Below are 27,350 nucleotides of genomic sequence, written 5' to 3' on the forward strand. Positions count from 1 at the left end.
AGGAAGCAAAACATGAAGGAAGGCAGTGGTCTATAGCAACCACGTGAGGTGTGCGATCCCATCTGCCCTAGGAGTGAGAACTTCAACTCCCGGCTGGCAGCTGAGCAGTTACCCTCGGAAAACTACAACTCCCAGTGTGCCGCGGGTGGAGCCGCCCTCCGCTCCTTTCGCCCCTCCCCCGCCCCTCCCTGCCGGATCGGCGTGCGCCTGCGCACGGGAAGCCGGAGGAGTCTTACCCTAGTGTAAGATGGTGGCCCGTCTGGCTGTGGAACCCACCGAAAGCTGAGAGTCTCTCTCTCAGCCGTAAAGGTCGGACTCACTGAAGCAATCAGGCCCGGTTCTGAGGAGTTTTTTCCCCGACACTCGTCCAGTGGTCTCTTGTGAGGACGCGGCAGCGCGTGGAGACGGCTAAGGGAAAAGCGAGGCAAGTCAGGCGGGTGAGTCTATGCGGGGCTGGGCTTAGGGGAAACCCGGGGCTGACCGGCTACGAGAGAACGGAGGCTTCGTTGGGATTGTGCAGGCCGCACCCCCCTCTTTCCCCACCCCCCGCCTCATCTTCACCCTCCTCTTTCTTGGTCTTCCTGCTCCTCTTCCTCCCGCTCCCCTCTACGCCACAGCAGCCACCACCAGGAAAAGGGAGCGGGGCAGAAGGCGGCGCGGCGGCGAGCGCTGGCTCCTTCGAAAATTTCTTCAATTGGGGAGCCGAGGCGGCTTTTCGCCTTCAGCTCTCCCCCCACTACATTTTTGTTGGGGCAGGATTCTTAGGTCTCAAGACTCCTTGTTTTCGCAGCCCCCGTTCCCCTCTCTGACGTCCTTTCCCAGTGGCCCCGTCTCCCGAGACCAAAGCCATCACTTCCACTCTGACCCTTGCTGCTGCTGCTCATTAATCCCACTGCTCATTGCCCACTCGTCCTGCTGCTTGTTATTTGCTCCACTGCTTCCATTCCGGAGTTAGCCTTTGCCCCCTTCTGGTGCTTGCCATCAGCCCCCAGTCTGCCACAGTAGAGCTTCAGCCGATGTGCAGTCTCTGCGTTTAACCACATCTGTCATTTTAAAAGCGGCCCCTTAAGTATCTCGATTATGCTGCTCCTGGTTCTGTCCCACCTGTTCACAGCTTTCTTGGGAATTGTCTGTTCCTTCCCTCTTCCCTATACAGATTCTTTCAGCATATACTTCCAGAAGAAAAGGGGGCGCCCCGCGTTGGCCCCTGGAAAGTCAAGAAGTTGGGAAGTGAATGAAGTGAGGTAGGGTACTTATTAAATGTTCGGAGTGAAGAGCGTTTATTTAGGCTGCTCAGGAGAGAGACGTTTTCATTTTGCTTTCAGTGATCTGGGCATTATTCGCTCTGTTGGAAGGGTTTTGTTTTTCCGTTTCATTTTGGACCGGTTTATCCATGCTACTGTGCGTTCTTCTGAATTGCCTTTCCCCAGGCATTTGAAAATAAGATAAATCTGGCACACAACCAAACTCATCTGTGAATTTCACAAGCAAATACAAGTGTTATTTTGATTACAAGTGTTACTTTGATTATGTGCAGGTTATAGGTCGGTTACAGATTCCTTTCATATTGAGAATTGATTATTGACTAAGTGAGTTATATTGCTGTTCAGATTAATTGATGACATATGGTTCGAGTGGAAATTTCCTCTCCAGCTTATATCATACTTACTTAGTATTTTGGATTCAGGAAGTTCTCTCTTTTTAACGTATCTAGAATGGTAGGTGTCTAAATGGTTTTCTTTTGAAAACCCAATCAGGTATGTATGCAAAATAAAAATAGGTATTTTTTCTCCAAAATTAAATTCTGCATTTTTTCTATAGAAAAGAAGAGGGCTGATGGAAGGAAATGACAGTGTGCACATACATGCATTTGGTGGCACTCACTGTCATTATCTATGTTAAAAAGCAGAAAACTAGAAGTAAGAGATGGCTTATGATTGTTTTGGTGGAAGCTAAATTGAAATATACTGACTGATGGCATAATGAGATGAAGGAGCCTTTGCTGTAATCAGACCCCTGTAAAATAATTACCAGAAAGCAAATAGGATTGCATAGAACAGATACATCTCAAATTTAAACATAAGTAAGACAGTATGTTCTTAAAGTATATGTGAAAATGTTAAAAGTCATAGTAGCAATCTCATGCAGCAATGTACCTCTTGTTTGCAAAAGTAGTAATACCTCAAGTGTGAATACAGATACAGTTACCCTTTTAATCACTTTTGCACATTATTGTGATTTTTACATATTTTACCTGTAGTTACCCAATTATGATAAGTGGTTTGTTTTGTCAAATGTAAACTGAGGTTAGAAAAGCTTTTTATAAAAGTTTTTCCTTTTTGCCACTTAAACCTAAGTTTGGAGGAATTTAATAAATCCCTTCTCTTCTGAGAATTGTCCAAAGTTATAACTTGAGGTTTTAAAAAAATTATTACTTACAATTAATTTACCGGTAGGAATGTGTTTAATACAATTGATCTTTACTCTTAAGTAAAAAATATATTTCATTTTTCTTTGTAATATGCTGGTGGAGGAGCTTTCTACTTTGAACAAGCCTAACACACAGGTTTAGAAGCCCTTGGCAGTCATACTTGGGTGAATTGAAGGCAGTGTGTTCTGGGAGAGAACTGTTTGTCTGGCAGAAGAGGGTATATGATTTTAATACATCTTTAGTAAAGATTTTGTTTTTCAGCCTCAGTAAGTATATTCTCAGGTAATTTCTCTACTCCATAATTTTTTCATGTAATCATAAAATTCTTACTTTCAGCACTCTAAAGTCAAAATGAATCCCCTTTGGGATCTTTAGTTCATCTAAAGATATCTAAAGTTCTTTGACATTTTGACAGGAAATAAGGAGCTGGGATTTCAAAATATTTTTGTATGCTTTAAGTTTTTAGATGTAACATTATGAACATTGCAGCTTCATAATTCTGTAGGGTTTTTTTTTTTTTGATAGATTGAAATACTTTATGCCAAGTTCAATTGTTGAATTTTTCAAATGAAGAGATTATTTCTATAGAAAGGTTTTTTTTAACATGAATTATTTAAAGTTGACTTAATATAAAATTTGTTTTCATAAAGTTGTGTAGACAAATCCTTAATTTTATTAGTACATGACAGAATCAAATGGCAAAATGCAAGAAAGTTGTTTTGTAATGCCCTCAACCTTAACTTGGGAGCACTAGTGATAACTTACAGCTTATTAATGTATAAAACAAAGAGGGTGTTGCTTAAAGATGAACTCCTTGCATTAGGGAAGATTTATTTTAAAAACGACTTTATATATCTTGATAGAATGAAAATATATCTTCTCAGTTTAAGGAGTATGATTTTTAGAAGTCTTCCCTTTCTCTCCTTTCCAACTCCTGGTTTTAAGGTAAAGCTACACTTCATTTTAATGATTTTGTGTGTGTGTGTGTGTGTGTGTGTGTGTGTGTGTACGTACGTGTGTGCCTGCAAATAATACTCAATTGAATCTATTTTAACTTAGTGTTATTTTATTTTTATAGACCAAGTCAAATAGAAAGTTTTAATTTGTGAAAACTTCAGCCTCTGCTGAAAATTTAGTTAGCTTTCTGTCATTAAGTACAGTACTGTCTTGACTTTTTGTGAAGGAAGTTACATTCTGCTCAGTTGGTTCCAAAGAAAAACAGGGGGGAAATAGGTTATAGAGATTTTTTGTGGTCTAGAAATAGAATAACTAGAATGTACTACATACTTTTCTCAAAGGGTTTCTTACTCTAAGTGGAACTTGTAAATGGTTTTCATCCCACTGGAATAGCATGTATTGGATGAAACTTGTTAACACATTCTGAGATTTAAAAATTTTTATGTTACCTCAGATAACAGGAAAAACCTGAAGATGTTCATTCTTATACAAAATGTAGCAATATCCCTGATATTTTAAAGATAATAATATATGTATATTTCAAAGGTTGAGTACACAAATTATAAAGATGGCATAATTTACTGAATTATTTAGTGATGCAAGGAAAGAAGATAAGTGGGACTTTTTAATCACATGGTTAATGGTTTTCTGAAAGAACTTTTTCAGAATTGTTTTTAATCTTGTTATGTGGTCTTTATTAGAAAAGATTGTGCGGTAAATGTCAGCTTTTTCAAGTGTAGTAATATAATCCAGTGGAATTTGTCACATTTGTTTTTCATAGTATAATTCTTTTATTTTTTAATCAGTAGTTTATAGAAAAGAAAATTCCATCACCGTTTTGGCCCCTTCGGTTAGCTTTCCCATAGCAGAGTTTTTCTTTTGCCAGTAGAGAAAAATTACATACTACTAAAAAGAAGATGTGATGATTTTTGCTTGCTAGGAAAACTTAACTTTCAAGATAGTACAAATATAAAGCAACTTGAAATGAGTTTATTTTTTTCCTAAAGAGTTTGTGAGGATGGTTTCTAAACTGTTTATACAAGAGAATTGTTCTGTTTTAAACTTTAATTGCATTGGGTGATAGGCAGATGATGGATTGCTAGTAGCGTAAACCTTGCTATTTGTATATGTGTATGTGTCAGCTTTCTATTCAAAATCAAATATGTTTTTTTTAGTTATGGTAACTAAAATGTTACCTCTTGAGTATTTAGAGAAGGGGAAATCAGAATAATCAGATTGGTTTGTATATATGTGTCAAACCAGTTTGGAGCAAAAAACTCAAAGCAAAAAAACAGTGTAATTAGAATAAAATGCCAGCATTTTAAGATAGTTGGTGTTTTATTACTGCTTTTGGAATGAATTAGTGAACAATGTTGTAGGGGAAATTGTAGTGATTGAATTTTGAAAAGTAGCTATAGACTAAACTATCGAAGGGATGGATCATTCCTTACCAGCAACAAAAAGATACATTGTCATTAAGCCAAATATCTGAAATTTCTTAAGCATGTTTCCCAGTCCTTAGAATAAAGAGGAAGTGCTAATTTTTCTGATTATTATTTTTTAGTTATTATTATTATGGTGACATTAGTTAAGGAAATCCAGTAAGTTTCAAGTGTACAATTCAACAGGAAGTCGTATATATATTGCATTGTATGTTCACCTCCCACAGTTAGATTTCTTGCTGTCACCACATATTTGACCCCTTTTTCTGATTATTTAAGAACCTACTAATTCATTCCCTGTTAAGGGCACTAGATGTGTTCAGACTGTGAATTTCCTGAAATAACACTGGCCAATTTGTAGCAACTTTTTTTTTCTGCCTTTCATATTTTGCTTATGATTTTTCCCCAGCGTTTTTGGTTTTCAGCAGTTGTCTGGGTGGACCCTTTTGTGAGCTCTGTAATTGACTGAGAATTTGAAATATAGTCAATATTGCTTTTAGTGGTAAGATTAATTTTTTTTTGATGGAAATCCCCTCCATTTTGATTAGATTTTTCCCCTCTAGCTAATTTTTATTAATTCTTGGATAAGGATCATGCAAGTTCCCTGAAAAATTAAATTTTTCCAGAATTTTTTTTTTTTTACTCTAACTGGGAGCCTAGGTATTTGTCAGTTAAAGAAAATGTTAGTATATTTTGTTTTTGTCATTTAAAATGAAGAGCTTATTCATACTTAAAAAAATTAGCTTATTAATGTGAAAATTTTAAAGCAAGTATAAAAGTAGACACAAACCTCTATGTAGCTGTCACTTCAAAGATTATCAATTCATAGACAATCTGGGTTCATTTATTTCTGCACTTACTTTGCCCCTTGTCCTCCTCCCTTGGACCTAGATTATTTTGAAGCAAATCCTAGTCATCACATTCTTTTATTTGTACTAGAACTCTTTTGACATAAAATATCTTGATTTTTTTAAAATCAGGATTACTCAGCTTGTCAAATAACCTTTGAGTACTTTTGTTAGAGACTCACTTCTTAGGAAATGGCCCAACCTCTCTAAGAGTTTATTATCTTGTTGGGTATACTTTCATAATATACATAGCATTATCCAAAGCATTATCCAAATGCGTGGTACATATAGTCTGAGTCCAGTATGCTACTGTAGGGGTATCTTCAGACTGAAGGTCTAGGAATGGGGCTTCCTGGAGAAAGTAGGATTAAAGGATATGTACTATCTGCATAGGCAGAGCATCTCCAAAGGAAATCATGCTATGCATTCCACGTGTGGATGGAAGCATGAGCAAACATTTATTGGTGGGACCAGAATGATGTGAGAAGGATGTAAGGAGTCTGATCCCAGTGAAATAAGGTGTTAGTTTCTAGGAAATAGTGTCAGAGAAGTTGGTATAGTAGGGTAGAGATGGATTATGAAATGTGTATTCATTGTCCAGTTGGATTTGATCTGCCAAGCAATAAGGAGTCATTAGAGGTTGGTGGTGGTGATAGGGCAGGAGATGACATAACAAAAGTGCTTTTTAGAAAGGTTGCTTTTTCAGTAGTGTGCAGCATATTTGGGTTGACAGTTGAGCGTGAAAAATTAACGTCTAGGCCATAGAGGTAAGGGGCAATCTAAGAGATGCTAGTGTGGAAATTCTGTAGGATTTGGCAGGTAATTGATTCCATCTTCTCTTTAGTCCCTTATATAAAGAAATGACATCAAGGTTTTGGAGAATAGAGAACTGAGGAAATATGATCTCTTTGTCTTTGATGGTAAATTACAATTCTTTATCTAAGCCCAGGAAGTGATGTATGATTACTCAAACAACAATCTCAGAAAATTTCAGGAGAAAATAGCTTATAGTGTTTTCAAATAGTTTTTTTTTTTTTTTTTGTTTTCAAATTGTTTTAGATATTCAATCACTGGGGAATAAGAGTTGGGAAAATAAAGAAAATTTTATTATATCATAGTAAGAGTTGGAACATATTTCATTTATAAAAGAGATATTTGTGCCTCATCTCCTTATGTGTGTATTATTTCAGAAGGGGTATTAGGAACCTTACATTTGAAAAGCTTATAACTGGGATGTATTATTAGGTATCTTTAAAACATAATGATGACCTGATTAGAGCAGAAGAAATTCTGATGAAATAGGGCACTAAATATTGTCAGCTCCAAGCTCCCTTAAGGAATGATAAGGTTAGGTCAGCATGCCAGAGAAAAATCTAGGGACATTATTAAATGAAAGTTTGGTCTTTAATTTATTTTGATATACTTTGTTTTGCAAAGGTATTATTAAAAAGAGATCTAGTTAAACAGAAGCCATATTTGTTGTTTTTGGATTTTTTAAAGTTCTGAGACTTTTGAAGTTATTCTTTTCCTTGCTTTGTTTTTTGACTCTTCATTAAGCCAGCTTTCTTTATCTATTGTATATTTCTGGATAGAATGCTTGCTTTTTTTTTGCGAAGGAAAATTTCACATTTTTTCTTAAAGCAGGGGAGAAAAATAGATTTCTTGCTTCTGGCTTTGTAAATAGTAGATGAATAGTAGATGAATAATAATCTCTTCCTGCTTCCTTCAATATGACATGTATTCCCTCTCCAGAGTATGTGGCATGTGGATCTCTAGAATTCTTATAGTTGAGTTAAAACATCTCAAGCTTAGGTGCTTACAACTTCAGAATTAAATTTATCTTAATTTAACAGTCATTTTTGTGTCTTATTATAAAAGGTATGACCTACCATAACGCCATGCGCTTTTTAGGTCCTTGGGAAATATTAGTAAGGATAAAGACGATGATGCAATATAGAGTATTATTGGGAAATAATGTTTTTCATTGACATTCCTTCCATCCTAAGACCTTCTCAATTCTATGACAGCTATTTTTGACATGTTTTACCTCTTTATTTGGCTAGTGATGTGCACTATTGAATATGGTCACTAGAGTAGAAAGCTGTTGCCCTCTTCTTGGAGGGCTGTTTTAACAGAGGCCTTAATGTGTTAATTTTGGATTTAAGGTTGACTCAAGATCTCCTTTGTGCAGGAGAGTCTTGAAAAGGATTTATGCCACACAGTGTATGTGAGAGGGAATTAAATATCAAATACATAGCATAGTATTTGAGAATATCTTCAATGATAGCTGCCAATCCATTCTTTTCCCCAAGAAATTATCCTTTAATCCCTTGGAATGTGGAGCCACTTATAAATGTTATGGTTTGTGGTGGTGGGGAGAGGAGAAAATGTCTCCCTGTTCCAAAAATCTCTCCTGAGTTTTAATAACTTGAATTAATCTCAAATTATTAATGCTTTGCATATTATTCATTCATACAATTCCTGGGAAGGAGTTGATTTTGTGTGAGTGGCTTTGGGGGGGTGCCTTGGGTAGCAAGGAGGTAGGTGCGTTGTAAACCCAGGAAAAGGGAGGAGAGGCAGATATAAAGGGGGAAGACTTCAAATTCTAATAATGGCTACTGTGTATTTTTGCCTAAGGCATTCATGGTATTGGCTCCTTTGCTGCCTTTGGCTGCATACCTTAGGTTTTCTGAGTTAGGCTGAGTTAGTACTTTAGAAAGTCAGACTAGTGTCCCTTTTGGCTTATGCATTTTTATCTCTCCAGCTCAAGACCTGACAATTTTTGTGTCTTAATCTCTGCCAGAGGGAAAGGGGAACGATAAAATGATAGGTATGGTCCTCCCCATTTGCTCATATGTTAAGGTTATATTATTCTAAGGTATTTTTTTTTATGGAAAAACCTCTGCCTTTCATTTTAATTTTATGTAATCAGTTATAAAATAGCTTCATGAATCCACTAAATGAAACCTCAGAAACCTTTTAAAAGGTCTTTTAGCCATAGAATTGGTGATAGGTTGAAGAGTACCCAAATAAGTTAGATGCTTAGTAGAACTTTTTTGGAATTTCTTGCTTTTACTAAAATCTTTTTTGTCGTAGTGGACCTTGTTCTAGATGTGAATTTTGCTTCCAAAAAAATAGTTTTCTTTCTTTAAGGTGGTTACCTTCCCTACATTGGATTCAAATCTGTTTTGATTCTGATGAAAACAAGTAGGACAGTAAAATACTTTAATGTAGGCATGCTAACAAAAGAACGTTTGTCGTCAGGTGTCACCATATATTCTTTCATTGTGCCTGGCAAATATTTTCAGCAGCTTTGGAGAACTGTGAATAACATATGATGTGTTTGTATTTATAGAGTGTGCTTTTTGTTATATACTACTGAAGTCTAGTAAAATTTAACTTGATATTAAAGGAAATATTGCTCTTCAGTATTTGGAGTGAGGGACTAACTTAAGTGATTTTTCTTAGTTGAACAGTTTTCTGTAGCTTTGTTTTTTCAATAGTTTTTCGTGCAAGCCCTTTGAACTCTCCCTGTTTTTATTAGTGTTACTACTGTGAACATACTAGACTGCCTCAGTGTGAATCTTGGCTCTGCCACTTAAAACTTGTTATATATCTAGAGCAAGTTAGTTTACACTGTCTGGGCCTCAGCTTCCTCTATTGTAGGATGGAGATACTAGGATTGTTGTGTGGCATAAATGAGTTAAGGTACGTAAAGTGCTTGGAATAGTGTTGGGCACATAGAAAGACCTATATAAGTGTTCACTATTTTATACATTTGAAAGAATCAAAAAACATCCATTTGTGAATATTTAACTATTTATTCAATACATGTTTTTATGTCTAGGTACTGGACATAGTTTTCAGTAGTTACTTGAGCAACTGGAAACACCGGTAATGTGTTTGAGGGGGGAAATCAAAGGATTAGCCTTCCTGGAATTTTTTTGAATCCAAGAGTAATGGGAAATGCACCTTAATAGGTATGATGGAAAATTATTATGGAGTGTTTTGAACTATGGCAGAGAAATTTATATACCGTTGATAAGGGGGGGAAGTTGGTCATCGCAAGGTTTGTTTTTTTTTTTTTTTTTTTAAGTCAGGAGAGTGCGACGTGTTTAAAATAGTATTTAGGGGAAGATGGTTTTGCGTGTCCTTGGTAGCATAGAATTTTTTTTTCTAGTCTGTTCTGTTTACTGATCTACCCAGAGCAACCCATACAGTGCCTGGTAGAGAAAGACAAAGTGTTCAATATTTATTGGTTAAATGAACCTTAAGGTAAACTGAGTTAACAGAAGCACTTTTGGGATCCCTACCTTTAAAGAGTAGAAGTGGAAAAAAGTATTATTAAAGGAACAATTGGAGAGGTAGAGGAACATGGAAAAGAATAAGTCTCAGAAAACAAAGAGACTTTCCAGGAGAGAGAAGTCAGATAGGGATAGGAGATCCAGCATGATATTGCTTCTATTTTAAGAAAAGTAATTGACATAGTCTAACACAACATTCAAGGAGAATGAGAATAGTTAAATCCTTTGACTTGTGGTGTGATAATCACTAACCACATCAGAGCAATTTCAGTAAACTGGGAATGGAACTGGGAATGTCAAATTGGGGGAGGCTAAGGAAGGCAGTAATAAGTGGAGATTGTAGGTAAAGACCATTCAGTTTATAAAATGACTGGAAAAATGGCAAGGAGACACTATAATAGCAGCTTTCATAGTTATTGAATGTGTACTTTGAGAGATTCTGTGTATTAGAAATGAGAAAACTTGAGGCAGTTTGTGCTGAATGTTAAGTTTTCTAGTAGATGAGACTTATTACCCATGCTGCTTCAGGCCTCTGCTACTTGCTAACTCTAATCTCGAAGCAATGGGGGCACCTATTTCATAGATCTGTGGTGAGGATTAAATTATTTAATCTTTTTAAAACACTTAGAGCAATGCTTTGGTATGTGGTAAACATTTGATAAATGTTAGCTGCTATTATCATCCACTGTTGAAGTGGAGTAGAGAGTAGGATTAGAGGCTTGAGGAGAAGAAATAGAAAAATAAGTTAATAAAATTATTGCCAAGTAGTGGCAAGAACTAAATGAAAAGGCCTTAGAACCTTTGCCCTAGCTGTTCCCTTTGCCTAAAGAACACTTTTTCAAAACACATAGCTATTTCAACTTCTTCAGACCTTTGTTCAAATAATCTCCTTCTTAATAGGCTTACCCTGACTATTTACAGTTAAAATGCAGGCCCCTCTCTCCAATTATTTGCACTATTGTACATTTTTCTATAATACTTCCAAATATATAAGCCACTATATTCATATATATATTCATTATATATACCGTTGTTGATATCTATCTACTAGGGTAGGGGTGTTTGTTTCCTGATATATCCCAAGTTCTCGGAATTGTGTTTGTAAATTAATAGGTGCTCAATATACGCTTTTTGAATGAAGCAGGGTTTTTTTTTTTTTTTAACCATTGAAGTTGGCTGGATGGAGAAATGAGTTCAAGGGGTGGTGGTAATATTTTTTTTGAAGGAGAGTCAATTTTGTGAGATTGATGGACACTGCACAGAAGTTGACCTTCAAGACTACTACTTTTTCTCAATTGAGTTTTGAGTTCATTTTGGTACTGGTTTTCCTGGAAATCACTTGGGAAACTCATTTAGCTGAGGAAAGGAAAAGGTGAGATGAATCTCTTTTTTTGCTCCAATAATTATATTTTCCATTTGATTGGCTAATAAAAGCTTTTCTTGGAGTGCTCATTAGATGGTAGGCACTGTTCTAAACTCTATTTTATTAGTTAAAAAAAAATCTCCAACAAATACATTATACTTTCCCTGCAAGCCCTTTGTTCTATTAAAAAGGAGCTTCTGCTCCCTCATTTCCCTCTACAATACTCACAGCTTTGACGCTATCACTTGCCTGAAGTCCATCAGGACTAATCTTATTATATCCTTTATTCCTTTTTATGTCATCACCTCCAGTCTCCCAGGTGACACTTCGTATCTCACACTTTAATCCTCACAGTGTTCTGAACAATTCCTATCTTGTTACTCCTCTCCGTCTTCAGCAATATTTCCTGTGTCCTTGGTTTTTTCCTTGAATAGTTCCTCTACTTTCTACTTGAGGACACTGTTTCCCCTGTAGGCCTCTTACATGTTGGCTATTAAGTTTTTCATTTTTTTCTTATATGCCAATATCCAGGGTCGGTGGGGAGTCGAATACATAGAGATTTAAAACTGCATTTTTCATTCTGACCTCCTTGAGTAAGAGGCGAAGAGGAAGACTGGTTCCACTGAGCCTGGAAATGAGGCAGGTGTCTCGTTCGCCTCTCCTCCCTAAAACTCACCTGTTAACAGATTATATTGTCCATAAACCCAAATATTTGCTGGCATCTGCTGCACCCTGGATTACTCCTTATCTTTTCTTGACTATTTTAGCTCCTAGTTTACCGTCATTCTTGCTAACATTATATTTCTTTTAATTCTTGATAATTTTAATATATACCACCTATGGTTCTTCTAATACTGTGGCCTCTTAAATTCTAAAATTTCTCTAATGATCTTGTTCTCTGCCCAATCTAAGTCATTCACGCCATGGTCATATCTTTTGCCTTGTTATTACCAATAAATCAAACTCCTCCATGATTTTCAATTCATGCAATCCCCTCTCTGACCACCATCTGTATTTTCAGCTCATTTTCACCTAGTATTCCAACTCAGTCTTTTACTGTCATTAAAATGTCCAGTCCACAGATTCTATTCTCTTTTCACCGTCTCTTGCCCCCGTGATTACCATTCTTCCTTACCTAGTGTACATTCATTACCTAGTGATCAGTTATTATATTCATTTCCTTTAATGTGCCCTCTACTCCCTGCTCCTTCATATTTACTTGGCAAAACCTGAACCTTATATAAATCAAATGATCTGAGTATTTCATGTCGGCACCAGTGCGACTGCAAATGACTGAAGAAAAATATGACCACTTTCACTTAAAATTCGTGGTAAAACACCTCAGGCCCTTAGTATTGTCTGGCAGTCACAGTCTATTCCTTAGTTTATTCAGTTTCCCCAGTCGTAGGTACACCCTTACCTTTCTCCTCAGACTTTCAGCTCTCTTCCTCATGTTAACTCTTAGTTGATGGACCTGCCCTCTGCTTCATTGAGAAAATAGAAGCAGTCAAAAGAACATTATTTACAGACTTCACCACCATATCTGTGAACCTACTGATCTGACTCACAGACCTTGCTTGCCTTCTGCTACTATAGATAAACTATCGTTGCTTCTCTCTGATCCCAGTTCCTCTGGTTAATACATTAGATTCCATCTCCTTTCATATACTCTGGGCACTGATGTAATTCTCCCTCTTTTTGCACCTCATCACTTCTTCCTTCTCTTCTGGGTCATTCCCACACTCATGAAAGTATGAGTAAAATCACTCTTGATTGCCATTGCCACAGACCCCCTTAAAGCATTGTCTAAATGCACTTGTTCTAGTTAGTTGTTTTCTCATGTTCTCTCTTACGCCTATTTCTATCAGGCCTTTGCCCCTTCCATTGTACTAAGATTGCTTTCGTTCACGTCTCCTAACAATGACATTGTTAAATCTCATAATTAGTTTTTTGTCTTATGTGATCAATATCCATTTCACAAAAGTTTTTCTCCTTCTTTGATATACTTGTTTTATTTGCCTGTTAGGATACCACATACCCTTGGTTTTGCTCAAAACTCCTTGGCTGCCGCTCCTCAATCTTTCTTGGTATATTTCCTCTTTGCCCGTCTTTATCATTGGAATATTTCAGGGCTCAGTCCTTAATTATCTTCTCTACCCTCACTACTTCATGTCTCTGAATACTTTCAAAATGTTGACTCTCAAATTTATTTTTCAACTTCAGACTACTCTCCTGAACTTGAGATTTGTATATCTGTTTGCCTACTCAGTAATTCCACTTGAATCACTGTTATATATCTCCAGCTCAGCATGTCCAAAATGGGATGTTGCTCTTCCCTTCCAGATCTGCCCTTCCATACCTGCTCCACCTACATATGTAGCCTTCCTCATCTCAGTTGTTGGCAGCTTCAAGTTGCTCAGGCCAGAAACCTTGGAGTCATGATTCTGTTGGGCTCACATCCCACACTTATTCTTATCATTGGGAAGTCGTTGTCTTTACCTTTTAAACTTACCCAGAATTCAGCCAGTTTTCACCATTTTCATAGCCGCCCTCATCTCTTGCTGGGTAATTGCAACAGCCTGCTAACTGATATCCCTGCTTTTATCCTTATCTCTATAGTCTGTTACTGATGCAGCTGTAAGAATTACCCTTTGAAAACATAAGTCAGATGGCAAGAGATTTTGCTCTACCTTTAAGAAGTTTTGTGAGTTGATAAGATTAGAGATTATTGTAGTCTAATTTTACTTAATCTCCTTGGCTTGGAAGGCATCTTTAAGGTAGGCTTTGATTATGCCACTTTTTATGAGTGGGGAAAGAGTTGTCAACGTCTTTTCTCTTTACTAACCCTCCACCCAACACACAGGAAGACTTGACACCTATATCCACTAGGAAATTGGAAAGAGAGGGTCTAAATTGGTTGCTGTGCCAAAAAGATGCTTTGAGTGGAAGGCTGGACCACCCTTTCTTAATAGAGGTCTGTTGTTTCATTACTACCTCTAACCTCCTTTAGCAACGCTTGCTTTCCTTCTAATCCCTGCCAAATTAAGTGTCCTTCCTCTACCCCTACCCTTTCTCTGTTTTTCCCATCCAGATGCAAATATATTTCTTAAGACTTTGGCTCTATTGAAATTAGTACTTTATATTTTAAACTCCCTTTTCGGATATCCTGAAACCTATTTTTAAGGCTTCCATGTGAGTTTTACTTTTTAGTTTCTAACAGAATGATACAAATAGGTGAAGAAGTGTGTAAAATTATGGAGAAATTGAAAGATATTTTTATCGGGTACTGTACTTTGAATGCACTTGTCATAATGCTGCTGTTCTAGAGGAGTTATATGGTACTACATGTAGAGAAGTTTGGGGATTGGTTGGCAAAAAAGAACTTAGTTCATTTCTTTTTCTTTTTACAGTCTTTGAAGAAAATGTTCTCTAATAAGTTTTCCTTTGATTACTATTTAGAGAGGCCTCTTGTACTGGGATTAACAATTATATTACAAATTATGATATTGTGTATATATTACTATTGATTTTAGATACTTTCAGATTATCATACTTAATCTCTTTACCCAAATGTAGATATATGCCTGTTTTCTCAAGCCATTTCTTAGACCTGTGTTACCCAGTATGGTACCCAAAAGATTTATGTGGTTATTGAGCACTTGAAATGTGACTAGTTTGAATTGAGATGTGCGCTAAATGTAAAATACCCACTGGAGTTTGAATCTTCAGTACAAAAAATAATAAAATAGCTCATTAGTAATTTTTAAACTAACACATGTGAATTGATAATATTTTGGATATAGTGGGTTAAATAAAATTAAATATCTGCTTATTTTTTTCTTAATGTGGCTAGTAGACAACTTAAAATTATATATGTGGTTTACATTATATTTTGCTTGGACCCTGCTGCCTCTTAAACTTAACCTTACTCTGCCACCACGCTTTTAGAGTTATTTTAACTCAGTTAATGATTGGTTATATATTCACTAAAAATGATTTTGGTATTATGTATTATAAAAAGATTTTTTTCATGAAGTTAAATACCTTTATGTGGTCATCCTTCTTAGTATTAACTTTCTCAAGCTTTGAGTTTTCTTTCTTGTTTTAACTGTTTGACTTTTGCCATATCCTGCTTATGGTACTACATAAGTATAAATTATTCTTTCTCTACATTGCTTGGAAGAATTTGAAGGAGGAATTTAAAAGTATCAGAGTTGATCTTTTTTTATTTTTTATTTTTATTTTTTTCTAAACATTTATTTTAATTAGTTTCAGGTATACAGTAGGTTGGTTAGTAACCTATATAGTTCTTAAAACAATCCTTCCAGTTGCTCCCTCCGTCCCCACCCTTCACCTAGCCAACATATTAATACTAATTGCATTCCCTATGCCATGCTCCCCATCCCTGTGACCATCCATCAGCTACTAATTTGTATTTCTTTAACCCTTCACCCCATTCTCCCAGCCCCGCAAATGCTACTTGCATTTGTCCGTCACCAAATTGTCCACTATATTTGTGAGTTTGTTTTTGTTTAGATTATTTTTTTTATTCCTTAGATTTGGCTTATAAGTGAAATCATGTAGCGTTTCTCTTTTCTGTCTTAAATACCTTCTGGGTCCATCAAAACAACATCTTTTTCCAGCTCTTTGCTTTTAATTTGTATGTGTCTTTTAATCTGAAGTGAGTCTCTTGTAGACAACATTAGGGGTCTCGTTTTCCTTTCCATTCATCTACTCTATCTTTTAGTTGGAGCACTTAATTCTTTTCCATTTGAGGTACTTATTGATAGGAATGTAGTTGTTACCATTCTTTATTCCTGCTTTTGATACATGTTTTTGTCTTCCTAAAGAAGTCCCTCCAGCATTTCCTGTAAAACTGGCTCGGTGGTGATAAATTCCTTTAGCTTATTTTTGTCCAGGAAGCTCTTTATCTGCCCTTCAACTCTAAATGATAGCTTTCCTGGATAAATTATTCTTGATTGTGGATTCTGGGTCTACATCCTGTCACATAGTTTGTGCCAAGCCCTTCTGTCCTGCATAGTTTCTTTTGAGAAATCAGCTGCCAGTCTTATGGGTATTCCCGTGTAAGTAACTGCTTTTCTCTTGCTGCTTTTAATATTCTTTCTTTGTATTTAACCTTTGGCATTTTAATTATGATGTGTCTTGGTGTGGGCCTCTGGATCCCTGTTTTTTGGAATTCTCTGAGCTTCCTGGAGTTTTATGTCCATTTCCTTTGGCAGGTTAGGAAAGTTTTCCATCATTATTTCTTCAAATAGCTGTTCAACATCTTGATTTTCGTCAGATATGACGATCAGACGGATCTTTGGACCCTTAATAGTGTCTCTTATGCTCCTTATATTATTATTATAGTCTTGGCATCTCATCTTTTGCTATTCTGATTGTGTGTCCCTTGGCTTTCCTGTCCTCTAGATAGGGCATTTGATCCTTTTCTGTATTCACTTTGTTTATTCCATTTAATACACTTCTCATCTCAGATAATATGTTCTAGATTTCAGACTGGTTCCCTTTTATAATTTGCATTTCCATTTTTATGTTTTTTATCTCTTTGCTGAATTTATCTACACTTCCCAAAAGTTCATCGAGCATCTTTATGAGCAGTGTTTTGAACTCGCATCTGTTAGATTACTTGACTGCATTATATCTGGATCTCTATTCTGTTCTCTCATATGGTTTCTGCTTCTTTATCTTTTCCATTTTGGCTGCCTTTCGATGTCTGTTTCTATGTACTAAGCAAAGCCGCTAAGTCTCCCGGTCTTAATGTGGATTTGTAAAGTAGGTGTCCAGTGGCACAGTCCTGAGAAGAGTTCAGCTGCAAACCTCTACCCCTCCAGGGTCACCTGTGAAGATTCAGCAAGTAATCCACTGATGCTGTGCTTACAGTTACCTAAAATGCCACACCAGAAACTGAGGCCAGCTGCCTCCAGTGTGAGTCCAGATGCTGCCTAGCAAGGATCAGACTGACTCGCTGAGGCTATTCCTAGATATGGTTTGGGTGGGATTGCAAATTGGGGGAGGAGTTGTTTCAGGGAATCCTCCGAGTGGAGCAGTCTCCATTATCCATTTTGATGATGTCACAGCTATGGTGGTACTGTGTCCAGCACACTGGGAAGGGGGAGAGGTCAATAGGGAACAATGGATACCGCCAGTACTTCTGTATAGAGCGAGTCTTGCCTCAGCCCTCACTCTGACAATGTCTCCCTGTAAGTCCCTGGTGCCCCCTGTGCACAGCCGAATGGGCACTGGTGCTCAGAGAGAGCAGGTCTGTCACGGCAAAAATCCGCTCACGAATGCGGCCCCTTTCAGAGGCATCTGCCGCTGCTGCAGCAGCTTCCATCTCACTCAGCTCCTTGAGACCGAGCAGCCCCACGTCCTTACCGCGTCCTACCTTTTACTGTTGCAGGTTGATTCCTTGGACTTCTCACTAGTTGGATGTCTTGTTCCTTTAGATACCAGGTGATTTTTCCTTGCTGCTGCTCCTTGTTTCTTTCACAATTTTTGATTTGGTCTCCAGAAGGATGAACAGAGCCTCTATCATCTATGCCATTTTTTTCTTCCCCTGGAGTTTATCTTTTACTTTTTAATATTCATACTATTATAAGAGCATTTTACAATCTTTTGTTATTAACATTAACATTTAACTGTAAAACTTAAAGGCAATTTGTAAAATAAATGATTGAAAAATTTACGTATGAGAAGAGATTTTTATCATTTTGAACATAAAACCCAGCAAACAAACAAACAAAAACATCTACGCTGGCTTAGTCTGCTGTCCTCGGTTTTATAAACTTATAAACTTGGACCTTAGCAGCCATTATTGCAGTTTTTTCCCCATGTTATAATACTTTGACGATTTCAGTTTATGGTTTTATTTATGTTACTGTTTTGAAAATGATTTGTTTACTGGAGAACTATTACTTTTATTATTCTCACTCACCAAAGAGTCCACAGTATATACTTAGGTATTGAAAATTTTATAAAAGCACATTCACAAGAAGAGTGTATAAGAAGTAAAAAAGTTTGGGCCAACAAGCTTGAACCTTTCTTTTTATATGATTGGAATTGATAAATAGGTTTTACAAACGAGGGCAATTAGGGGAAAAGATCTCTAAGGAGAAAAGAGTTGAGATAATATAAATAGTAGGAATGTGGGAACGAAGAAGAAAAGTGAGCTCACTAAATTAACTTTCTTAGATGCTCAATGGAAGGATAACTTTTGATAGACTCGATAGACTGAAACAAAACTTTGCTACTTGTCAGTTTTAGAATACCCTCTTTACCCTTTTAGTTACTCCAGGGCTTTGAGGATAGGCCTGATTTCTCTTGACTCTGTAGCCTTAGATTTAGATCGATCCATAAAAATAATTTCTGAATCCACCTTTGTTGTGCATATCAAATATTTGTTTGTTTGTTTTTAATTGGTGATTAGTATTTCATGGTGTGGATGTACCACATTTTGTTTAACCATTTATCTGTTGGACATTTGTCTTGTTTTCAGTTTTTTGGTTTTAATAATGGAGCTGTTAATGAACATTTGTATACAGGTTTTTGGATGAACATAAAGTTTAATTACTCTCAGATGACGCTGGATCATCTGGTAAGTGCATATTTAGTTAAAAAAAAAAAAAAAACACCTTGCAAGACCATTTTCTAGAAATGCTGTCTGATTTTGCATTCCCAGAAGGATTGTATGAGTTTCTCTGCATTCTAATTAGATTGAGTGTTATCCTTGTTTTTATTGTAGTCATTCAAATAGATGTGGTGTGTAATGATATCTCATTGTAGTTTTAATTTGGACTCCCTCATGGCTAATGATGTAGAGCATTTTTTCATGTGTTTATTGGCCATTTGTGTATCTTCTTTGGTGAAATTGGGATTTTTTTTTTTTGAAGGTTCTTTATATATTCTAGATAACAAGTTCTTGTCAAACATGTGGTTTGCAAATATTTTCTCCCAGTCTGTAGATTACTTTTTCATCTTTGCAGAGTTATTCAGGGCAAAAGTTTTAAATTTTGTTAAGACCCAATACAATATATCATTCTTCATTTTATTTATTGTACCTTTTGTGTCAAGACTAAGAACTCTTAAGAACTCTACTCCTAAGTCTTGAAGATTTTCTTTGTTTTTTTCTTAAAGTTTTATAATTTTACATTTTACATTAAAGTTTATAATTCATTTTGAGAGAATTTTTGCGTAAGATAGGAGGTTTAGATTGAGGTTCTTTTTTTCCTTTTTCTTTTAAGTCCAATTGTTTCAGCACCATCTATTTGAAAGGCTATCATTCCTCCATTGAATTGCTGGTGTAGTGTTGTTGTTGAAACTCAGTTGGGCATATTGTGTGGACCTATTTCTGGGTTTTCTACTCTGTTCCATCCATTTGTATGTGGTATGACGTTCTTTGTCAATACCACACTATTTTGATTAGTGTAGCTATGTAGTAAGCCAAAACATCAGGAAAAGTGATTCTTCCCACTTGATTCATATTTTTCAGAATTGCTCTAGGTCTTGTAGGCCCTCTCCCGTTCTATACAAGTTTTAGAATAAGCTTTTATCTGTACCTATGAAAGATTTTTCTAGGAATGACATTACACCTATAGAACAATTTGGGGATTATCAATATCTTTACTGTGTTGCTTTCCAATCAGTAAACACTGTCTTTTCAATTATTTAGACCTTTGATTTCATCATCAGTATTTTGTAATTTTCAGTATACAGATCCTCTATATTTTGTTACATTTATACCTAAGTATATCATTTTCTTTGGAGCAGCTGTAAATGGCATTGTAATTGTAAATAGGAACGTGATTGATTTTTGTTTATTTTTTGTATCCCATGACAGATTCACTTATTATTAGGGGATTTTTTTGGGGGGGGGGGCAGGTAGATTCCTTGGGATTTTCTAGGTAGAAAGTCTTGCCATCTGCAAACAGGGACAGATTTTTTTCTTCTATTCCAATCTGTTTGCCTTTTATTGCCTTTTCTTAACTTTATTTGCTGGCTAGAGCTTCCATAGCTGTGTTGAATAAGTCTAGTGAGAGCAGCCATCCTTGCCTGGTATTTGAGCTTAGGGTTAAAGCATATCATTTTCACTATTAAGTTGTGATGATGTTTAGCTGGATTTTTTATAGATCTTCTTTATCAAGTTGAGGAAGTTCCCCACTATTTCTAGCTTACTGAGAGTTTTTATTGTGAATTTTGTCAAATGTTTTTTCTTTTTTTTATGATTTCTTTTTTTAGCTAAATTTATTTGGAGTGATTTTGGTTAATCAACTCATATGGCTTTCAAGCGTACAAGTTAATACATCACATGTTTATTGCATTGTGTTTCAACACCCAAAGTTAAATTTCTTTCTATCACTATATATTTGACCCCCGCTCCCCCTGTCTACCTACCTCCTTCCTTTCTTACCTCTGGTAACTACTAAACTATTGTCTTGTTTCCATATGCTTGCTCCTTCTGGCAATTGATATAATCATGTAATTTTTTTTCTTTAGCCTTTGATATGGTGGGTTACATTGATTAATTTTCAAATGTTCAACCAGCCTTGCATACCTAGAGTAAATCCCAATACTCTTTTTATACATTCCTGGATTTTATTTGCTAATAATTTGTTCAGGATTTTGTATCTAAGTTCATGAGAAATATTGGTCTGAAGTGTTTTGGTTTCTTTTTTTGGTACTGTGTGTCTCTGGTTTTGGTACTAGAGTAATATTGGCCTCATAAAATGGGTTGGGAAGTATTCTCTCTTATTTTCTGGAAGAGATAGTGTAAAATTAGAATTAACTCTTGAAATGTTTGATAAAATTCTCCAATGAAGCCATCTGGGCCAGGATTTCTTTTTTCTGAGTTTTTAAAGTGAATGCAATTTATTTAATGGTTATAGGACTAGTCAGATTATCCGTTTCATCTTGATTGAATTTTGATAATGTGTGGTTTCTGAAGAATTGGTCCATTTTTTCTAAGTTGTTGAATTTATGAGTATAAAGTTTTTCTTAGTATTTTTTAAAAAAATTTCCTTTTAATGGTTGTGGGATCTGTAGTGATAATACTATTTCATTCATGATTCCTGTCTTTTCCCTTTTTATCTTTGTCAGTCTTACTAGAGGTTTATCAATTTCTTTCTTTTTTTTTTTTAACAAACAACCAGCTTCTGTTTCATTAATTTTTATCTATATTTCTGTTTTCAATTTAATTGATCCCTACCCCTTATTTTCTTCTGCTTGCTTTGAGTTCATTTTCCTTTTCTTTTTGTAGTTTATTGAGGTAAGTTAAAGATTATTGATTTAAGCTGTTTTCCTAATGTAAGCATTTGATGCTGTAAATTTTCCTACGAACACTGCTTTAAGCAAGCTACATTCCATAAATTTTGATATGTTGTTTCATTTTTCTTAGCTTCATGTATTTTTAAAATTTCCTTTGAGACTTCCTCATTGGCTCATGGATTGATTATTCAGTAGTATGTTTTTAAATTTCCAAGTGTGTGGAGATTTATTGAATTTTAGTTGTCTTCCATTATGGTCAGAGAATGTACACTGTCTGATTTCAGTTCTTTGTAATTTGTTGAGGTTTGTTTTTTTGGTCCAGGATATTGTTTATCTAGGTGAATGTTCCATGGGCATTTGGAAAAAATGTATGTTCTCCTACTTATTTTTGACTCTGCCTAGTCTTATTGGAATACCACCTACTTCTTTCCGTGCAACCCTTTCTCTGCTCCCCACACCATCTATTCCATTTGGTTCGTACTCATTATTGGTTTGTGTAGCATCATTGACAATTGCTTTCTTTTTATTCTTATTTCTTCCCCTTTGAATTCTCGATTTCCCATAATTTCTTTATTTTCATGTCCCAAGGCTCACTTGACATTTTCTAGTTTTAAACAAAATTTAATACTTTGTTCTAAATAATCACTAGTTTTTATCTTGGCAGTGTAATTTGTGCTTACACTAGTGGCATATCAACCTTGAAATACTACTGCTTCAAGGTGAAATATGGTGGTATATTTTTGTTATTCTTTCAGAAGGCACCTGATTGACTGGATAAACTCAGATGGAATTAGAAATTATATGCTAAGCCCATTGTTAGGCATTAAATGGGAAGATTAGTGTCCTCACTGTACTTCATGGGACACAAGTGGAACGCCTCTGCAATGGTTCTGATAGTATAGGACAGCAGATACCAGAAAGATGCTTAATGGAGAAAGACTTTAGGAATTTGGAAAAGGAGCAAAGAATGTGGACAGGATTAATTTGCGTGGTTTTGTGAAAAGATAATCTTTATAAATGGACCGCTAAAACAAAATAACTGTGGACTGTGGGAAGGGGAATGAGGACGACATTCTTGTGAGCCCCTTGAGTTATGCAGTACTGCAAAGGTAGCGGGAGGGTTCCTGAGCACCAAGGAAGAATTTAAATTTGAGCAGGAGGTAGTAGCTGACTTAAAGGTTCTTAATCTGAAGAGTGGCTTGAAGGATGAAGTATAAAGCATTGACATAACCTGGGAGCTTGCTAGAAATGCAAAATTTAATACCCCACCACAGACATACAGAATTAGAACTTGCATTTTTAACAGAATTCTCAGATGATTTGTATACATGATTAGGTTTAATAAGCACTGGTCTGAAGGAAAGTTGATCAAACAGAACTGTGTGCAAATTGGAGAGAGATTTCATTTAGATCTTAAGTTAGTTATCTAGTTGAAAAGGAGACCAAAGGGCATATAAGAGACAGTTATTAAAGGAATACAACAATAGGATTTAATGATCAGGGTTTAGAGAATGAAAGAGAGAGCCAAATCGAAGATGATGATCAGATTTTGGCACTGGGCAACTGAAAACTGGGTGGGCCATTGACAGGATATAAAAAGCCTGGGCGGCATAAAAAGCTGTGGTTATTCTTTACTCCCAGGCCACCAGAACTTTTTGTTAAAAAATCAGCATAATAATAACACTGGAGAAAATCTTGAAAAAGGAATGAAAAAAACTTGTAAATCCTAAATCCTTAAATGAATAGCATTTTTGTTTTTTGCATGTTATCTCGATTTATGAATATGCGAACTCGTTTTTACACCTATTAATGTAAAAGCATTTTTTAAATTTAAAAATTATGTAAATATTTTTTATGTTTATTTATAATTCAGTTTAAAGGACTTTTTCCGCATTATAAAATACATACACTCAGATTTTTTAAGTTGCAAATTAAAATAACAGTGAATCCAGTATTTACATTTTAAATCGGTAAGTATGAAAATGTTTGGTTTTAATGGGTTTTGCTGAGACTGTAGATTGGTGCAGCTTTTGAAAGGACAATTTAGCAGTGTTTGTCAAAGCTAAAAGTTGCACATACCATGCTTGATTGAGCAATTTCATTTCTAGGAATTTGTTCTACAGATATACTGGCTCTAGGTCAATTAATCTAAAGGCTGATTTGTCAAGTTTACCAATTCTTTGCATCAGTGAATTCAGGAAAATGTTTTTCTAATGAACATGAACAAAATTTCATTATTTTAGGGAAGAATTTTTAAGTTTACTCTGATTTAAGTCCTTTGAAAAATTGTTTTGCTTTTCCCAGCATTTTCTGACTTCTTTACAATCTTTTAGAAAGTTATTTTATGTTTTTCTTCTAGCATTTTGTTATTTTTAGGATTTTTTTTGTCAGTTTCAAAATGCATATATCAGCCTTGACTTTTTTACGTTTTTGACTAAAATTTGCAGCTATTTATATTGGATGGAATGATTTTAATGTTTTTGAGGACTTCTGATGCGATTTGGTTGACAGTTTTCCTTTTGTCCTTATAACATTTGTTCCAAGATAAGGGTCCCAGTCTCATTAAGTTTTAGGAATATATTTAATATTCAGAAAAATATTTCACAATCAGTAATCATTTCACTGTAAGCCTAACATGTATTTACCATACATATGTGCTGAAAAATACATGGAGTAACCATATCAACAAGAAATGCTAATATTTAGGTTATTGATTGCTATAAAAATTGGGAATGATATCTTCATTGAGGAATTAGGGAATAATAAAATTACCTAAAGACTGGAATAATGAAATATTTTGTTGAAACAAGAAAACGGAAGAACTAAAAATGTGGCCTAAATGTCACCAGCAAAGACATATTAAAAACTTTAATGACTAGCAATACAAAACTAATAAATCTGTTTAATATATTAGTAAATATAAAACATTTATGGAAATATTTATAAGTAAATATATGAGATAGCTATAGATATTACAATATTAATGAATTAAGTATTTACACATAGAAACATACATATAGGAACAATACAGACATAATAAGTTAACATCAATATATACATATAACTTTATTATAAGTACATATATAACACTTACTATATCATTATAATATACGTTAATATAGAATATCAGGTTTATATTTCTAATTTCAGATTCTTGAGGTGAATATATAAATAAATGAATTTATTATTTAGCAGACAGTTCTGAAGAATTGTTTTATTTCTGATATAGTAACAGGAATTTTGGGGTTTTTTTTATTCATTTGTTCTGTTTTTTTAGATACCACCTATAAGTGAAATCATACAATGTTTGTTTGTCTCTGTCTAATGTATTTCACTTAGCGTAATACTCTCTAGGTCCCTCAGTGTTGTTGCAAATGGCAAGACTTCATTCTTTTTTACTTAATGATATTCCATTGTGTATACACACACACACTCGCAACATCTTCTTTATCATTCATTTTATTGATGGACATCCTGGTATTATTAGTAATGCTGCAATGAGCATAGTGGTGCTTATATCTTATCAAATTAGTGTTTTTGTTTTTTTCAGATAAATACTCGGAATTACTGGATCATATGGCAGCTCTATTTTTTCCTTTTTGAAGAACATCTGTACTGTTTTCCATAGTGGCTGCACCAATTAATAATCCTGTCAACAGCATATGAGGAGTTCTCTTTTCTCAACATGTGTGCCAGCATGGGTTATTTGTTGATTTATTGATGATAGCCATTCTGACAGGTGTGAGGTGATATGTCACTGTGGTGTTAGGTTGCATTTCTCCCATGATTAGTGATGTTGAGCATCTTTTCATGTGTCCTTTGGCCATCTATATGTCCTCTGAGGAGGAATGTCTATTTAGGTTCCCTACCCATTTTTTAATCCAAATGTTCATTTTTTTGGTGTTAAATTGTTTGAGTTTCTTATATATTTTGGATAGTAACCCCTTCTCAGATGTATCATTGGCAAATATCTTCTCCCATTAAGTAGGTTATCTTTTTGTCTTATTGATGGTTTCCTTTGCTGTGCAAAAATTTTACAGTTTGATATCCCATTTGTTTATTTTTTTCTTTTGTTTCTCTTCTCTGAGGAGATATATGCAAAAAAATAATACTGAGAGTGATGTCAAAGAGTTTGCTGCCTATGTTTTCTTCTAGGAGTTTTATGGTTTTAAGTCTTACATTTAAGTTTTTAAAACATTTTGAGTGTATTTTTGTATGTGGTGGAAGAATCTCTTCAATATCATTATTTTATATGTCCAGTTTTCCTAACACCATTTATTGAAGAGACTGCTTTTACCCCATTGTATAATCTTGCCTCCTTTGTCATGGATTGACTGTATAAGCGAGGTTTATTTCTGGGCTCTCTATTCCATTGATCTATATATATGTTTTTATGCTAGTACCACACTGTTTTGATTTTGGTAGCTTTGTAGTAACTAGATATCAAGGAGCATGATACCTTTCACTAGAGGTTTCCAACTCGGCCGTGGACTGGTATTGACAATATTAATTTTTCAATCCATGAGCAAGGTATATCCTTCCATTTATTTGTATCTTCTTCATTTTCTTTCTTCAGTGTTTTATAGTTTTTAGAGGATAGGTCTTTCACTTATTTGGTTATATTTATTCCTAGGTATTCAGTGCTTTTTGTTGCAATTGTAAAGGGATTTTTTTTTTATTTCTCTTTTTGATTGTTGTTATCGGTGTATTTAAATGCACCAGATTTCTGTATATTGATTGCGTATTCTACAACTTTACTAAATTTGTTCATTATAATAGTTTTTTGGTAGACTCTTTAGGGTTTTCTATGTGTTGTATCATGTCATCTGCAGATAATGAGAGTTTTACTTCTTCCTTTCAATTCAGGTGCCTTTTATTTCTTTTTCTTGTCTGATTGTTATAAGTAGGACTTGCAATATTATGTTAAATAGAAGTAGTGAAAGAGGGCATTCTTGTCTTGTTCCTTTCCATTTTTCATCATTGAGTATATTAGCTGTGAGATTGTCATATATAGCCTTTATTCTGTTGAGATATGTTCCTTCTGTATTCTTTTGAGAGTTTTTATCATAAAAGGATGTTGAACTTTGTCAAATGCCTTTTCTACATCTTTTGAAATGATTCTATGGTTTTTATGCTGTATTTTGTTAATGTGATATGTCAAGTTGATTGATACATGGACATTAAACCATCCTTGCATTCCTGGGATTAATCCCAGTTGTTCATGGTGTATTATCCTTCTAATATGTTGTTGAATCAGGTTTGCTAATATTTTGTAGAGAATTTTAACTTCTGTTCATCAAGGATATTGCCTGGTAGTTTCTTTTTTTGTAATGTCTTTGTCTGGTTTTGGTATCTGGAAAATGCTTGCTTCATAGAATGAGTTTGGAAGTGTTCCTTCTTTGGTGTTTTAAAATAGTTCGAGAAGGATAAATATTAATTTTTTGAATGTTTGATAGAATTCACCTGTAAAGCTGTCTGGTCCTGGATTTTTATTTCTTGAGAGTTTTTTTTTATTACAGCTTCAATTACATTGCTAGTAATCAGTTTGTTTAGATTTTGTATTTCTTTCTGGTTCAGTTTTGGAAGGTTATGTACTTCTAGAAATTTATTCATTTCTTTTAGATTGACAGATTTTTTGGCTTTTAATGGTTTGTAATATTCTTTGATTCTTTGTATTTTTGCGGTGTAAGGTGTCACTTCTTGGTATCAGATTTTTTATTTTTT

At 35.1% G+C, this 27,350-nt stretch overlaps 1 protein-coding gene across 8 annotated transcripts in view; it reads left to right on the forward strand.

The window, feature by feature from the left end:
• Positions 1 to 205: 205 nt before the first annotated feature.
• The window catches only part of CNOT4 (CCR4-NOT transcription complex subunit 4), a 115,549-nt gene continuing 88,404 nt past the window's right edge, over positions 206 to 27,350 (forward strand). For 3 of the 8 annotated variants that reach the window (XM_016121091.2, XM_016121097.2, XM_016121098.2), the window contains exon 1: positions 206 to 437. The gene's annotated coding sequence lies outside the window, so the exon portion shown is untranslated. Of the gene's footprint in view, positions 438 to 1,156; positions 1,245 to 27,350 lie in introns of all 8 variants that reach the window. The other 5 variants (XM_016121093.2, XM_016121092.2, XM_016121095.2 and 2 more) reach the window with 3 other exon arrangements.

The sequence above is a fragment of the Rousettus aegyptiacus genome, unplaced genomic scaffold (genome assembly GCF_014176215.1).
Source record: "Rousettus aegyptiacus isolate mRouAeg1 unplaced genomic scaffold, mRouAeg1.p scaffold_m13_p_13, whole genome shotgun sequence".
NCBI lineage: Eukaryota > Metazoa > Chordata > Mammalia > Chiroptera > Pteropodidae > Rousettus > Rousettus aegyptiacus.